Raw genomic sequence first — 18,093 nt, 5'->3', positions numbered from 1 at the left:
TATGTTGAAATTTGGCAACTCTTAGTTTAATTCATTCTTGAGAGGACTTAAGAACTGTGTATTCTCCAGGAGGAATGGTGGTGAATGCAGGCTTTTAGATATCAGTCCTAGTTACTTGATATCTCCAGAGAGTCTTTAAAAAAGAAAGGAAAACAAAGGAAGAAAATTAAAGCACTCTTTTTGAAAAGGTCACCTAAAGTTAATTCTTTTCCTTCTGTCCTCCTCCTATAAAAACCAATAGAGCAAGAAGCACCATGCTGGGTATTAGCGGACCAAAGCTCAGTGGTGGATCTAACCAAGACCCAATCCCTGCCCTCAAAGAGTTGTTTTTTTCTTTCTTCTCTGTTAAGATGGACCACAGATGTGAACAAAGAAAAGAAACAGATCAAAGACATGAACTTCTCCAAGAGGGTTTTTGCAAACATTCAATTCAACAACAAACACTTATTAAATGACTTTTATGTGTAATGCACTATGCAAGGGGAGAGAGGAAAAGATAAAATAAAACACAGACCTAAGCTCAATGAGTTTGGTATAGGGAGATAGAGTATGTAATAAAGGCAAAACAAAGTAACTTTAAAAACAGTTTCAGACAAGGTGATATGAAAAAATTTCATTTTCACCTAGGAGACTGGGGGGGGGGGGTTGAAGGAGAACAGAAAAAGCTCCAGGGATGAAGGGACATTGAGGCTGATATTATTCTTCGCAAGAAATTTGGGATTCTTATAGGCAGAAGGTATGGGACTAGTTATAGTTCATGGGCATGATGGATGGTGTGAAGAATGGACAAGGAAGAGAATATTAGGAGAATGAGTAGCAATGCATATTGGCTTGAACACAGAATGTACCAAAAGTCATCACAGTTTAAATCGCTAAAGATGAAGCTTCACTAAGGCTTTTGAGACTTGCTAAACATTAGTATGATAAAAGTCTTGATTCTTTCCACTCTTTAACTAATATGCATCAAACCTTGGAGCCAGGACAAGGAGTTTACACCATATTTGGTTGACAGTGGAGATCAACCTACATTAAGATAAGTTTAGCATTGTTATGAAACAAAAATAGACAATGAAGAGATTGGAAAGAGTGAAAACAGGAAGCTATAACAAAGATTTAAATGCATATTCTTAAAAGCCTACATTAGTAATGGTAGAAGTAATAGTAGGAATAGTCAGAACAGTAGAAATAACAGGAATAGTACTCTTCTTTATTCCCTATGGATTGGATAACTGTTATAGGTTTTTCTTTTGGGATGTGCAAAATATTAGGATTAAGAGGTCAAAGGGGCTTTAACTGCAAATTCTTTTGAGAGAGCAGAGATATATGACCATTTCTATGCTAAACCAAATTGTTGTATAGAATAACAGAGTTTTGCAAATGGGATATTAGAGAGCAAGTTCAACCTTTTTATTTTACCAAGGAGTAAACTGAGTCCCAGAAAGGTGAAATGATTTGTTCATTCATCAACAATTAGAAGCAATAAATTGTACATACTAATTAATAGAATAGCTCCAAATTTTTAATTTAAAATCCAAGTTTTCTGAATCGTAGTAGTTCTATACTAGATCCTACTGATTCCTCTTGAATTCAAAATATTGAAAGTACCTCAGTTAATGCAGTTATTCCACAGTTTTGGTCTGTGACAGGCAGTAACTAAGACATTGTTTTAGGTCCCTCACAATCTATAATAGGCAATAGAAACCTAAATTGGGTTTGTCGAATCCTCCAGATGTTGCTGCATCTCAGCAATCAAATATCTTGGATCATTTGGCTTGCAAAGGACTTAATATGTCATGGTGTCAATAGAAAGGATGAGAGTTTAAGCTGCAGCAGTTATATTCTTACTTAATTCCCTTCCATTTGTCACAGGCTAGGATGCATTTTTGACAGCTGGGTGGGATTAAATATAGAAATCTATAACTGAAGAGCAGCCCCTGCAAGAACCTCAAAGGTTTGCCTCTAGGCAAGTCAACAAATGAAAGGCAAATTTACTTTAAAAAATCATTTAATTTTTTTTTTTTAGAGTTCCTTAAACATTGAATACATTTATCCTTGTAAATGTTTTTTGTTCTGAAACTATCATTTACTGGGCAGTATTGGTACTCAAATCTTTCAGTTATGAAGATCCTCAGTTAAACCAAAAAAACTACATAGCTTTGTAAAGCATTGTACTTTATTTTGTTCATTGGGAAAGTGAATAATGACAAAACTCATCTATGAATTCAATGACACTTTAATGATTTTTGTATTTTGTCAACAACAAAACAACTCTATATATTTTTGGTCTCAGATATTTATGCTGTGCAACCTGGATGAGTCATTTAATCTTGTTTATCTTAGTTTCACCATCTACAAAACTGGAGAAAAAATGGCAGACTACTTCAGCATCTTTGCCAAAACAATCCAAATGGGGTCAAGGAAAATTGGACACAATTGTAAAACATCTAAACAACAACCACCACCACAACAAAACATATATAGTGAAATTCAAAAGTGAAAATTAAAGAGGAGATACATTTGAAAATAAAAAAATGTCTCTTAGATGATATATAAAAATGACACCTGCTTTTTTAAAAAGGTCAATTAAAAACACAAAACATTACATTATTTAATTTTTGAGTGAGTAAAGAAAACTAAATAACCAAAATCAGAAATAAAAGGTGGGGGAGATTCACAAAAATAGAGAGAGGAATTACAGGAAATGATTAAAACATATTCTGTCCAAATAAATAATGATAGAAATGCAAAATAAAACAAAAATAATTTAGGAAAAATACAAAATACCCAAATAGTAATCTTTTAAAATAGCCTAATATCTGAAACAGAAGACATTTAATTTGATCTCTGGACTCCAAAAGGGAGTCTTTTTGTTTTGTCAACAACTTTGCCCAAGTTTATTCAGCAATCCTTCACTTCAATTTCACAGTTTTAGGACTCTGACCTACTAAGTCAGAAAGAAAGGGAGGATAGAATCCAAATTAAATTATCTAGGAAAAGAGTAAGGTTAAGCAGAGGTAAAAAAGGAAGAAACTTTTTCTTCTCCATTAATCTATGTCATTTTAAAATAGAGTAATTCTGGCTTTGAGTATTTGTACTTCCTGGCTAAGCCAAAAAGGACAACTTCATGCACAAATCCGATTCAACCAATACTGAACTGCTCTTTAAAAACAAAACAAAACAAAACAAAAAACCAAACAAAAAAACCCCTTATTTATTTTAATGTTTTTTTATAAATATAAAATTTTGAGTTCCAAATTTTCTTTCCTCCCTGTGTACCTCCTTTATCTTATCTGTGTCCAAATTCTATCAGTTTTCTCTGAATTTGAATAGAATTTTCTTTCATGAGCTTTTTGGACTTGTCTTGGATCCATGTTTTGCTGAGTACAGATAAGACAATCATAGTTGATCACTGTACAGTGTTGCTGATGTGTACAATATTGTTCACTTTGTATCAGTGTATGTAAATCCAGATTTTTGTGAAATTGGACATTCTTAAAGCACAATTATATCCCATTACATTCTCATACCACAACTTGTTTAGTCAAATTAATCTTGATTGGCATCCCCTCAATTTCCAATTTTTTGCCATCATACAAAGAGATAGTATAAATATTTTTGTACTTAGTGATTCTTTTCTCTTTTTTTTTTTTTTTTGATGCATTTGGTAGCAGCTGCCTTTTCCCCTTCTCCCACCTCCCACCCCTAACTTCAGTCCCACTGGGAGCAAAGTGCTACTCTGAGAAAAGATCTGCTTGAGTCAGTCTAGCAGTGAGTTGACCAGGCAGGCTAGATGCCATATCCTACATATAAAGGAACAACTACATCCATCTACTATGTCACATTTAGAACTTAATTTGGTTGGATTAAAGCCTGGTTGTATCTACTTTAAATTTGACTCACTCTCAGCAGACACCGAGCTGGCAGAGAGTATGCCCTTATTCTGAGGGCTATTCTTGTATTTTGGTTATTGTTATTAGAAAAACCTTACTATTCCTCAGGAATAGCCTTGTGACCCTTAGTGGGGATAACAGCCAATTGTATTCTAGGCACCTTATCTACAATTTTCTATTTGCATTAGAAGATATAATCCAGTATCTTGCTACACAAAATTCTAGCAACATTGCTCTTCCATATAATCATCTGTCCTCTAAAGCCATACATAGAATTCATATTAATGCATAGGTCTCATTTTTTTTTTGTGGTAGAATTTCTACAAATCCAAGGATAGGAAAGGATAGGGTCTATTCAGATCACTACCATGTTACCACAAACAGACTAAGATTCTGAGGGAGCATATGATTAACTTCCAAAATCAGTTCTTGGACTGGAGACTTGAAAGGAGAGACAGATAGGAGAATCATTTCTTAATGGAAAACTTGGTCCTAATAGCCAGAACAATTACAGTAAAATAAAGTAGTTTGGCTACTGCTTCCTTCTGGTCTGTGAATGGCCTGGGCACTTAGAGCAATCTCCTGAAGATCAGAATGGCCAACTTCAATTATCTATAAGGTAAAGCCACACAACTTTTTTGCTTCTTAGTCAGGAGAAGAGAAAAAGGCCTGATGGATATGTATAGTGAAGAACAATCACACATTACTGATAATCAACAACAGTTCTTATTCCAGAAAGCGTTGAAGTTTTCATGTCATATCTTAATGTCTGACCTAGTAGTGTTTGTCCTAGACATAGCTATACCAATATTCCATACCACTGAAAATAAAATTTTTGTTGACATGAAAGAAAATTAAAACTACATTACTTGGGATCATCTTTGTTTTCATTATCACATTAAAGTTATACATACAAATATGTATACATAGATTACACTAACATATATTTTAACATGTTTAACATATATTGGATTACTTGTCATCTAGGGGAGGGAGTGGGGGTTAGGAGGAGAAAATTTGGAGCACAAGGTTTTTCAAGGGTCAATGTTGAAAAATTATTCAGACATAAGTTTTAAAAATAAAAAGCTTAATAAAAAATAAATTTATACCTATATACATACATACACACTCACAGTCATACCAATATGTTGTGACTACATAGTATCTGAAATCATTATTATACATTTAATATAATGTTACAAAGTAATAGACATAGCAATATTACATAGGAATTGGTCCACGAGTTGCAGTTGATATGTAGATACTATCCTAATGATGTACCCATGGATGTTGATTATGTAATCTAGTGACTTTAGTTTATCTCTTTTTCAATCCATTCTCTAAACAGTGGACAAAATAACATAATAATAACCCTCCTGACTGGAAGTTTAGTGGATGCACATCAGTTAGAGAATGACTGAATAAGGTATGGTATGTGAATGTTATGCAATATTATTCTATAAAAAATGATCAGCAGGAGGATTTCAGAGAAGGCTGGAGAGACTTAGACGAACTGATGCTTAGTGAAATGAGCAGAACCAGGAGATCATTATACAATTCAACAACAAGATTACATGATGATCAATTCTGGTGGATTTGGCTTTTGTGAACAGCAAAGTGATTCAGGCCAATGGACTTGTGATAGAGAGAGCCATCTGTACCCAGAGAGAAGATTGTGGGAACTTAGTGTGGATCACAACACATTATTTTCAACTTTTTTTGTTGTTTGCTTGCTTTTTCTTTTTTTCTTATTTTTTCCTTTTTGATCTGATTTTTCTTGTATAGCATGATAATTGTGGAAAAATGTATGGAAGAATGCACATATTTAACATATATTGAATTACTTGCTCACTAGGAGAGGAGGGAGAAAAAAATTTGGAACACAAGGTTTTGGAAGGGTTAATGTTGAAAACTATCTTTGAATATATTTTGAAAATAAAAAGTTGTTATTTAACAAATAAAAAATAATCCTCCTGCTAGAATACTTTTAAAGATTCTTTATTGCCTATAGAAAAAAATCTAAATTTAATCTGACCCCAATCTACTTTATCTGACTTATTTTGCATTATTCTACATCATTCATTCAATGTTCCAACCAAATTAAGCTGTTAGCTCTTACCTAAATTTAATTCATTTTTAATCTCTGTGTTTTTATATAGCCTGTAGGCCATTCCTAGAATAAATTCTCTGTTTCTTCTTAAAGAGGCCCTGGTTGATATTAATAGCGAAGTGTTGTCATGTGATAGTATTGTGATGGTATGATAGTATTGACTAACACTCTTCAATAGTTTCTATTCCAGGGAGGGTTGAAGGCCACCTAGTTAAACACATGTTCATGTTTGGCCTTGTTTTTCTTAAAGAATCAGCTCAGATACCAACTCCTAAGGGAGGCCTTTTTTGACCTCTCCATTTATTAATATTCTCTCTTTCCTTGTATTTATTACTTTGTCTGCATGTTGATTCATTCCAGTACACAATGTATGTTTCTTGAGTTCAGGGTTTCACTCAGTTTTTGTTTTTGGACACTTACATGTTAAATTCAAGGCAATTTTAATGTTTAATTCAATATTTCAGCTAGTTTGAAGTAAATATGCTTTATTGTTTTTGGAGGGTATATAATCTGAGAAAATAACCATCTTTTATAGCATTATCTTAATGAGAAAATGCATTCTAAACATTGCACAAATGAACCTTCTTAGATGTTGCAGGGTGGTGTCTGTGCTTTCAAGTTTCTATTCATGGGGGTACTACATGTTCACCAAAGAAGAACTTTTGGGTTTTGTTCTGTTTTCTTCTGTTTTTAATGCTTCTTTGCATAGCCACAGTAAGGAAAAGAAAAGAAAGGGGAAGAGAATAAACATTCATATAGCACCTACTATATGCCAAACACTATGCTATAAAGTTTTTACAAATATTATCTCATTTGGTACCCATAACTTAGATGGGAAATATTAATCCCAATTATAGTTGAGGAAACTGAAGCAAATAGAAACCTGCCCAAAGGTTCCACAGTAAGTATTTGAGGTCATATTTGAATTCAGATCTTCTGATTCCAGGCCTAGCACTATCCACTGAATTACCAGCTGCTTCATAAATAGTAGGTACTTTTTGCCCAAACTTTATTTCCATCTCTCATTTCCAGAACCACAGAGTCCAAAAGTCTCTTGCAGAATACAGAATAAATGGTATATGGATGTTCTGTAGTGATATTTATACATCCAGGTGATTGGATAGGATGTTTATGGAGGGCTAGCACGTCTGGTGTGAGGGCTCACCAAGCCTTTTTCAGGCTGCTCAAACATCTCTGGTGTCCACCTTTACCCATCTTAACTGTGGCTCTAAGAAGTTGTGGCCTGCATAGCAGACACACTTGATAAGACCACCAGATGGACTAAACCCGGTGTAGGATAACTGAAAAGTCTTTAAATCTGTTGGTGAGTTGGGTGTCTACTCAAGCACTGGGTGCAACTAGTGGATGATAGCAGTTTATTTCAACAGTCATAAAGGAAGCTGAAGCAGGTTCTGTAGAGCATTTAGAGCTTGGTCAAACATAAAAAACGCCAGAGTCATTTAGTGCATCCTAGACCAATGCTAGTTGTCCTGATTGACTTGCCACTGGACCCTAAAAATCCAGTGGGTCTGACAACTTTGTGCAATTCTGCTTCACTTAAATCCAATTCATGCGGGAGTCAAGATATTGTTCTTTGATATCATTGGTCCTCGAAACAAAATTCATTCAAATACATTCAGATTTTAAATAAGTGATGAGAAAGCACTAATGGATAACTGGGTTTGCTGAGGAAGTATAACAACTATCATGTTTATCTGAACTCTTTACATCTGTAATTTTTTTTTTTTGACTTAGTATCTTGAATTTGCTCAAGCATAGGAACCAATGGAAAAATGTTTTTTCCTGTGAACTCTCTCTCTCTCTCTCTCTCTCTCTCTCTCTCTCTCTCTCTCTCTCTCTCTCTCTGTGTGTGTGTGTGTGTGTGTGTGTGTGTGTGTGTGTGTACAAAAGGATAGAGTGAGAATAGGGACTAGTACTCAGAGAAATATGAATTGACAATCATATGGGAAATTAGATTGCAGCAAAATTATGTAAAAGAGATGACATTGTAGAATAATGAACTGGAAGTCAAGTGTTTGATGTTAATCATTATTTTAGCAGATCTATTTAGAATGTGATCATCTGCTTGTACAAAAATACAGAAGTCTACAATTAAATAGCTTCACCCTCCTCATTACTGACAATATTAAGAAAACAGAATTTGGCTGAATACAGAATAAAATCTGAGTTACTGTTAAGACTTCAGGGATACTTTTTCCAATAGTATCTATTTAATGTCCCATATACTTCCCTTTCCCCATTCTCACTTGTCTAGATTTTTTTTTCTACCCACCAACATCATAGCAAGTAGAGCAAATTAAGAGAAAGAAAGTATCAAATTGAATATCTCATCAGGTCTAACATCAGCCCTTAGTGTCTTTCCCTAACATTATAATTGTTTGACAAAATCAAGGATAATGGTAATAATATGATTCATTTGTCCACTACTTTATATCTTACAAATATACTTATGTAAATGTACTAAATATGCAAATATGTTTATCTAATAAATAAAGCATAATTCTAGCCTTTGACTGAGAGTTACCTTTTAAAAATATTCCTTTTTAACTTTTTTAGGATTTGATCTAGGGAGATGATGTCTAGGGAGTCTGTTATTTCAACTTTGCTAATGATAGGCATGGAACAGAATAAGAAACTGGTCACCAAAAATAAAACATGAGAAGAATAATGAATTGCTTCTCATATATGTTATCTGTAAACTTGAAAAAATACAAAAGAATAAAGCTTCAAAAGTATTAATACCTGAAGGGTTTTATATTCAGTATAAAATCTGGAAGGGAAGTAGGAAGGATCCTAAAGTTAGCCTTGAAAAATTATCTTCTTTAAAAAATTCAAATAACAAGCAGTTCCTTTTCTCTTTGGGAAAAAACAAAAAAAGAACTCAAAGGAAGAGGAGTTCCATAAGCTTGACTGATTTACTCATCTTACTCGGAGGAACATTTGAGTAGTAGGTATGGGTAGAGTAGTGGTATTTATGACTGATCTTATAAATGGATGAGTGGAATGGAGACAAAGGTCATGAAAATGAAGAATATTGAGGAAACTGAAAGGTCCATCTTTAAACTACATAGGATCTGGGTTTGAATATCAGTAAAGTAGATATTTTTTGGGAAGAAGAAGGAATGACCTGGAAAGCCAAGGGTGACAACAACAATCATCTGAACAAGAAAAAGTAAACTTTAAAAGAGAAGAAATGATTATGGAGTGAAGGCAAGAGAGTGGGAATCTGAAAGTGGCAATGGGAATTAAGGAGTATGTCATTTCTTCTTTCTGATGAATAGTTTGAGAACAGGAGGAACCGATCTCAAAGAGGGAACCAAAAAGATGTTGTATATAGGGAAAAAGTCAAGTTTCAGTGAACATTAGAAGATGAAAGGATAAATCACATTTCCCCCTTATAACATACCAAGTGAGGAAGATAACATCATCCCTCTGAAGGTGAGGCTGGAAAAATGCAGCTAACTGGGCTGAGTCATACAGGAGTTGACCTCATGTATATCTGGAGTCAGCAAGGTGACTCAAAAGATAGAATGACAAAAGTTGGGAAGGCTCATCTTCTTGAGTCCAAATCTAGATCTCAAATACCTATTAGTTGTGTGACTCTGGGCAAAAACAGTTAATCCTGTTTGCCTCAGTTTTGTCATCTGGAAAATGAGTCGGAGAAGAAAATGTTCAACCACTTTGGTGTCTCTGCCATGAAAACCCCAAATGAGGACATGAAGGATTGGATAGGATTAAAATGACTTGACAAAACTCCTTGACTTTGGTTCTAACAGTCTATCTGGATAGTTCAGAGTGTTCTTCAAAATGTATACAAAATGAAAACACTCTAAAATATAAAGGAAGAAAGACATTGAAGAAATGTGCTAAAGAAATATAGTTATTATTTTAAAATAGCAATATTTATTGATTGTCAAATAGATTATGGCATGTCACAAAATAGGAAATAGGTGTGAAACAAAAATGTTCTTGGATGCCCTCAAAAATATTCATACAAATATAAAAAAAAATTCAAATAGCATTGCTCTGATGTATCCAACAAAGTGTAATTTCTCAGAGATAGCTTAGCAATTTCTACCAGCTATCGCATTGTATAAAAATACATCAATGTCAACCCAACTCCATAAAGTACTGCAATAGAATTTGCTTAAGAAAGAGGCCTGAGAGTGGCACATCCAAAATGAACATCATACTGAGAAAAACAATATCTATTTCCATCAGTCATTCCATTTAGAGCTTTCAAGAAATGCTTTGCTGCTACAAAATGAAAAGTCATTCTTACTTTTTTCAAGTAACTTATAGTTTTATTTGGATGGTTAGTAATTTTTAGGAAGTGTAAGAATTCTTGAAAGGTTCATTACACTCTAGCTGTGCTATATATGTAAAAACAAGAGATCTGATGATAGGATATCCCATTCTACCAAGAGAGAAAGCACTGTAGTGCTTATATACTCTCTCTGGGCCTCTTGGTTGAAGGAAATTATATGCTATCAATTTACAAGAGGAACAGAAAATTCCTCCTAAAACTTCTAGGGTGGTCTTGCTAAAACATTAGTATTAAAAATGCATGGGCACAAGTGACAGATGGAGCCTGGTTTAATAGAGAGAACCTTGAACTTGAAGTTAAAAGAAATGTTTACTATATTACCCTGAAGAAGGCAATTTAATATAACAGGGTTTCAGTTCCCCTGTCCATAAAAATTATTATAATATAATATTATCATATTATATTATCATATATTATAATTGTGTATAATTATAGTATATATGGTTGTTGTGAGATAATTGAAATAATGTAGATAAATCACTTTATAGTGTACATTAATCTATGATTATTAATGGTTGTCTGTAATAATGTAATTGTTCTATCTCATGGAAATCCATTCCCAAAAGTGTGTGTCACTAAGTCTGATCTGAGTTAAGGATATGTGAGCTAGCTCAAGTGAGATTTTTTTTTTTTTCTTTTCCCTTGTTGTATTGGAATGAGGAGACAAAGACAACTATTAGTGGGGAGAAAGACTAGATTTTTTTGGTTTAAGAAGGCATGGCCCTGTTTCAGTTGTGTTTATTCTTCTTGCTTTTTAGCAAGAGAATATGCCAGGAACCAATCAATAGCCTGCATCTTCCTTGAAGTAGTTTTAAATGACCAGAAGTAGTTATAAAATGCCCACACATTTTCTGAATTGGTGAGAAACACCCTTCCATTATATGTCACCATGTCAATCTAGTAGCAAGTCTCATAGCTTCTTTCATGTGAACTGGCAGTGTCTGAGAATGGAACTCTATAGCGAGCTTTCATTAGGCTGAATAACTGAAGATACCAGAAACCTAGGAATATAACTTTTAACAAAAGGTATATTATAAACTTAACATTTATTACAAGTTTAATATGAAACCAACAAATCCAATTAAATTTGCATTGCAACATCTACATTTAAATAAATGAATTTCAGTGCATAAAGTACCATAAAAATGCATCAGTCACTCCCTCTAGATTTTCATAAGATTTATTTAATCACTTTTCCTTTTGCATAGTAGTAATTAGTATGCACTTTGTTATTCTGGTTCTCCTTTTTTACTTTATGTTATTTCATAAGGGTCCTTTCAGATTTCTTTATAGTCTTCATACTTATTGATCTTAATTTCATTATAGTTTCTTATTACATTATTCTAGGTAGGAAAGTCATAATCAAAAAAAAGTTATCTGAATCCAATTTTCTCCCATCAGCAACCTAAGTGCTATTAAAATTACTGACATTAAAATATGAGTGTTATTTCTTTTAAGAAAATAATTTGAAAAATGGACTTCTTTTAAATTCATAATCTCTTTTAAATCCTCATTCTTGTCTAGTTTTTATAATGACAATAAAATCTGATTATTAGCAAAAGTGATGGAGCACTGGCTAGCAACCAATTGCCCCACAGTTAAATTGGAAATTAAAACTTATGGCTCAATAATATAGAAAAGAGCTTCTAGCTTCTTTTAGTCACATTCAAGGAGAGGCATAAAATGTTGAGTTCTAGACCAACAGTGAAAGTTGGCAGTTTTTGTTCAGGGGAAGTGGATACTTAATAAAAATTTGACTGCTATGCCACCTTGAAGTGACACACAAATTGAGTTAAGATCTAGGAACATTACTGATTATTCTAGTCTAGGATTATTAATTCCCTGGATAAGAAAAAACAAAAAACAGAAAAACAACTGAGTAGTAACCTCAGAAGGGGAAGGAAGAAGATAGATGATTTGATCCAAATAAGAAAACTTGTATTTCTTTTTGTTTTATTTTCTCAGATTTGTTTAGTTTTTTCTATTTACCACATTTCTAGAGAATCTAGCAGATGATATGGACTCAATTAACATAGAGCTGAATAAAACAACAATAATGATGATAGCTAGCATTTAAGATCAAAAAAGCACTGTTCAAATTAATGAATTTTATGCTTATAACAACCCCATAAATTAGGTGCTATGATCACTCTATTTTACAGATAAGAAACTGAGGCTGAGAGAACTTAAGTGATTTGTCTATTAATATTAAGTAGCCAGTAAATATTTGAAGCAGAATTGTGAATTTAGGTCTTCCTGATGCCAAATCTTATACTCTATTTACATACCCATTTACATGCTTAGTATGAAAAGAAATGGAATATAATAGAGTAGAACAAAATAGAATAGAACAGAACATAATATACTACAATGTAATAGAATAAAATGGGATTAGAAAGAATGGGATAGGTAGAACAGAAAAAAATAAATGAGAATAATAGAATAAAATATAAAAGAATATAGTATGGTAGAATAGGATTAATCAAATTGAATTGAATTAAAAAGAATCAAGCCAAATAGAATAGAATGGAACAGAAAGGAAAGGAAGTTATGTGACAGAATAGTCTAAAAAAAATTGAACCAGAATAGAATAGAATAGAGTAGAGTAGGATAGAGTAGCATAGCATAGAATAGAATAGAATAGAGTGAAATAGAATAGAAGGGAATGGAATAGAATGGGACAGAATAGAGTGATATAGAATAATGGAATAGAATAGAATACAATACAATTGAATGGAAGGGAAGGAAAGAATAGAAAAGGGATAAAAATGAAGGGAAGGGAAGGGAAAAGAAAGCACATGATAGAATAATCCAGATAGGATTGAACTAGAATAGAACAGATTAGAATAGAACAAAACACACTGTACTTGCAAATTAGTACATTCCTATGCTGACTTGATGTTGCTTTCTTATTTAGTTTTCAACTGGTAGAAATGAACAGCTCTGGATGACATTTTGACCTCCTTTAAGAAGTGGTTTCATCAATATGGCCTTATTTTCTGCTGTCACCCCTTACAATCTATGTCCTTAGGGGACAACGCTCAAATTTCCTTGTTACTGCTAACAGAATTTTTTTTTTTTTAGCAAATTATAAGTTATCCTTTTGTAAGTAGGTTACTTTGTGATAATAGAATTAAAATTTATTCTTTTGTATCTTTTAACTTTTAACCCTTTGTATCTTTTAATTACCTGACCTTCAGCTCTTCATTTCTATTAACCCAGTTCTGAGTAAAATAATCATCCACAAAGACAATGGTGAAGGAAAAGACCACCGTGCCTAATAAAGATTGATGGTAGCACTGGGGAAACTCTTCATATGAACTTTGAATATATCAACAAATGTTCCATTCCCAAGTTAACTGAACCTAGGTACATGCAGGTTTGCTGAAAGGGGAACAAAGGTTAATTGAGACCAGGTCTTTAAGCACAAAATCTATGAAAAGGGAACTTTGCTCCTTAGCTTTTTGTGAGCTTCATGACACCGAGAGAACTCTCTGTGTGCCAGATGGAGCTAAAGTTGAGTCTGTTTTTAAAAGAAGCTTTGAACTCTTGTGATATTTTGTTGTAAAATATCCTCATTGACATGTATGTAATATGTTAGTACCTTGATTTTCTTATGCATTTTGGATCTACTAATTGAATGCTTCCCCTTCCTTATACCATTTCATATTGTATAAAAATTTATATGAAACAACATTTTATATTAAGTACAATTATATTATTTTATAATGTAATTTACCTTGAATGGAAATTTCACGAATTCAGTTACACAAGAATATTACAATAGGAGTTAGACTGGTGTCTAAGATAAAACGCCCTTTTAAATGAGATGCAGAAAAGCTGCTTCAGAACAGAAACACACAACAAAATTTAAGATGACAATATCAGTATTTTTAAAGTTTTTGTGTCTTTTACTTTTACAAAACAATCTATTGTGGGCATTTCCTTCTCCCTGAAATTGAACCTTCCCTCACTGCAAAGAAAAATAGGCAAGACCAATGACACAGGAACTTCAACTATTTATCTCTGCATGTTCATACTTTAGCAAAGAGGAGAGGTCAGTATCTTTCTTGGCATTCTTCTGGATCAGGATTGGTCATTATAATTAACCACAGTTCGATTGACATTCATTGTTATTTTTAAGTATGTTTTTGAATCTAATGTATATCAAGTTTTCCTGGTTCTGTTTATATTATTCTGAAGCAATTCATAAAACTCTTTCCATGCTTCTCAGAATTCCTCCTATTTATTATTTCTTAAAGTCCTATAATATTCTGTGACATTTAGGCGCCATATTTTGTGTAATCATTACTGTTGACAGATAATCACTCTGTTTATATATTTTTCCTTTTACTACCAGAAAATATACTGCTATGAATATTGTGGCAGATATTGGAAATTTCCCCCCTGTCTTCTATAAGACATATTACATATGTCTAGTAGTGTTGTTGCTGTGTTAAATGAAAAGAGCAGTTTAATAGCATTTGTCACAGAATGTAAAGAACAATTGGACTAATTTACAATTCTACCATCTGGGTATCAATACTCTTGTTTAAATTGAGCTTCCCAGGCTGATTTGAATGGATAAAGTTGTGTTTATCAAAGTAATACAATTCATTCAGTAGTTGATACTATATCCTGGAAAAAGATTGCCAAACCTTATTCAATTTGTTTACCATTTCCCCTTCCTAAGGAATAGAAATAAAGAACAGTATTAAATACAAATTAAATTGCATGAATATTTAAAAAAGGAATATTTCTCTCTCCATTTCAATTTGTCCTTATTCCATCAGAATCATTCTCATAGTAATTTAAGAAAATCTTTCTAAATGAATGGTGCATTCTACTACACATTTTAGAATTATACTTAGCTTTACCTAACATATAGGCATAATACCTACACAATATGACCTTTTGGTGTGAAGAAAGAATGATTTTTATGAGTGAAAAAGGCAAGACACATACTAGAGAGTCAAATGGAAAAAGTCTGGCAACTTCAAATATGATAAATTTGCTGAATACATCCTGTTGCTTTCCCTAGTGGCCCCTAGCCAAATAGCTTTGCATTATATCCGCAATTGGTTGAACAAAAGGAAATAAAATAGGGTCTTAACTGTAGTCCCAGAGCTTAATTAATAAACAGAAGTCACATATGGTGTCAACTGTCTAAACTATGCATCCTGGCTTCTCTACCTAGTTAGCTTTGAGCCAAATTAAGAAGAATTCATTATTGGCCTCAAATAATGAATTAAAAAATGCTGACAATTGAGAAAGGATCCCATTATTATTAATTGATGTGTTTAAAATACATGTTTGAAATAAAGGGGGCAACCAAAGTACATGCCCTGAGTATTGAGTGAATAATAAATAGAACCTACTCAGAAACTTCTCCCAAGTCCCACATTTCAAAATTTATGATGTTGGGTTTAACTAAGAGCATTTCTCAAGAGGGGTGCTTAAATCATCCAAGAACAAGTAGTCCCTGCTGCCTTTAAATTAGTAATGTATTTAAACATAAAGCTTTAAACCATAGCATGTAGTTGATACTCAAAATTTAAGAGAATTCTGAAATGCTAAAGGTCATAAGGATTGAAATATTTTGAAAAAAGAAATTTAAAAAGTAAAGAAGATATATAAATATAAAATTTAAAAGACACTAAAGTGAATTATGAGATCAACACTCCAAAAGATTAAGGTAGGGCAAAGGAAATGACAAGATTGTTCAGATAACAGAATGGTCTATGAGGATAAGAGGAAGATGGGCCATCAATCAGAAAACAGGAAAACAAAAAAAAAAAGTGCTCATATTAAATCTTCTTTTGTCACACCTATTGTATGGAAAAGGGCCTCCTCCTGAATTCCTCTCTGAAAGACAATGTTATCAGCAAATGACATATCTGTCATAGGGTCTTTTCAGGCTGAAATTCAGCAGGAATCAGCACAATTACAATTTTGGAATTATAAACTCATAGAGTTGGAGTTGGAAAGGATTTTAGAGGCCATCTCCAAATGCCTCATTTTATAGATTAGGAACATGGGAACCAGAGAAGTGTCCAAGGTTACTCATATAAATGTATGTCAGAGTCAGTATTTAAACATTCCAAATTCATTTTATATTTCCATTTTCTCATGATGACTGGGACTCCAATCCCAGGATTGAGAAAAAAGGAATTGAGGAAAATCAGTTACTTTTTGAGGAAATCAATTACTTTTACCCTCCCTGTACTTGGCCATCTACCTCAATGTCTTGGTCCCTTCTCACCAAAGACTGATTGCTCAAAAATACTACCACAAATGCTTTATGAATAGCAAATAAATTCGTTTATACAAGCAGATAACAAACAAGATCAGAGATACTCTACAGATTAGAATATATTAGAAAAAACATAGGAGACATCAGGTCTTTCTGTAGAAGCAAGTTAACTTGACTTAAGTAAGAGGGAGGCCCTAATATTACCCAGGGGAAATTCTCTAGTCTTTAGGAAGGCAGCTATAAATCAAGAACATATTGAGATGCTAGTTTTCCCTATATTTATTCTGCTTCCAAAGATAATCCCCCCTCCCCATTCCTGCCTGGAAGTTTGACTCAAAGAGAGTCTGGAATCACACATGTTCCCTCTTGAAGCAGTAATGTAGATTATCTCTCTTCTCCAAAGCTTTCATTCCAAACTCTGATTTTAAGTAGACATGAAGCATTAAGTTATCTTTTATTCTTATTCAGAAATTCTTGGCAAAATATTCCAGACTTGGCTAGAAATCTGAGTTACCTAGGGGTTAAAACTCCAAAGAATCACTGGACCATAGAGTTTAGGAGGAAAGATAACTGCACTAGAGTGTTCTTGGAAGGTTTTGTGGAGAAGATAGAATGTCAATGGGTCCTTGAGGGATTGGTAGAATTTGGATAGAGAGGGAGTAGAAGAGATAGCATTCTGGGCAATGGTATGAGCTAAGATTTGGAAATTAAATATAAATAATGTATTGCAGGAATAGAAAGAAATCAACCCTACAATATAGCTCAAGTGATGGGGCTGAACTCTGAAACTGTGTTTCCTTTAAACTGTAAAAGAAGGAAGATTCGGGGTCTCAGACTTTGAAAAGTCTGGGGGGAAAAGCATACTTTCCCATACAAGCCTTTTCCAAGTTAAGTGGCTTCAATTCAATTGGAGATCTTGATCAAATCACCCTCCATTGATCTTTTGGGGTGGCCTGGATCCTCTTCAGGAAATTCTAGACTCTGGAAAAAAGCCTTTAAAATGATTTTATTCAGTTGGAGATGTAGGCCTGATATTCCTATTGAGTGGCTTGAAACTCTAAGATAAGGATCTAGACCTGGGGGCACTGACTCTCCCCAGACCGCCAATAAAAAGACAATTTTGAACTTCAAATCTCTGCAGAAGTCTGAAGTAGGATTATGCTTTGCCAAGGGAGCTCTCTTCTTGGCACAGCTGTCTATCAGGGCTCTTGCTTGCTGTGAAGATACCCTGTTCTCAGTGATAACCTTTGTTTTTCTCTGACAGGATCTCTTGCCAGTAAGAATTCTGAGATGCATCTCAGTGCCACTAAAAATCCCTTTTGCCAATCAGACTTTTCGGGCTAGCAAATTCTTTCAGGTTGGACCTGTGTGCCAACCAGAGGGGATTCTCACACCTCAATTCCCTACCACTAGAATTATAAAATAAATACTATTATAAGCATTGTTATCATATATATGGAAGATCCTGGGAATCAAGAAAATTGGTTTTGAA

The sequence above is a fragment of the Antechinus flavipes genome, chromosome 4 (genome assembly GCF_016432865.1).
Source record: "Antechinus flavipes isolate AdamAnt ecotype Samford, QLD, Australia chromosome 4, AdamAnt_v2, whole genome shotgun sequence".
Taxonomy (NCBI): Eukaryota; Metazoa; Chordata; class Mammalia; order Dasyuromorphia; family Dasyuridae; genus Antechinus; species Antechinus flavipes.
Note: the sequence above shows the minus strand (reverse complement) of the source record.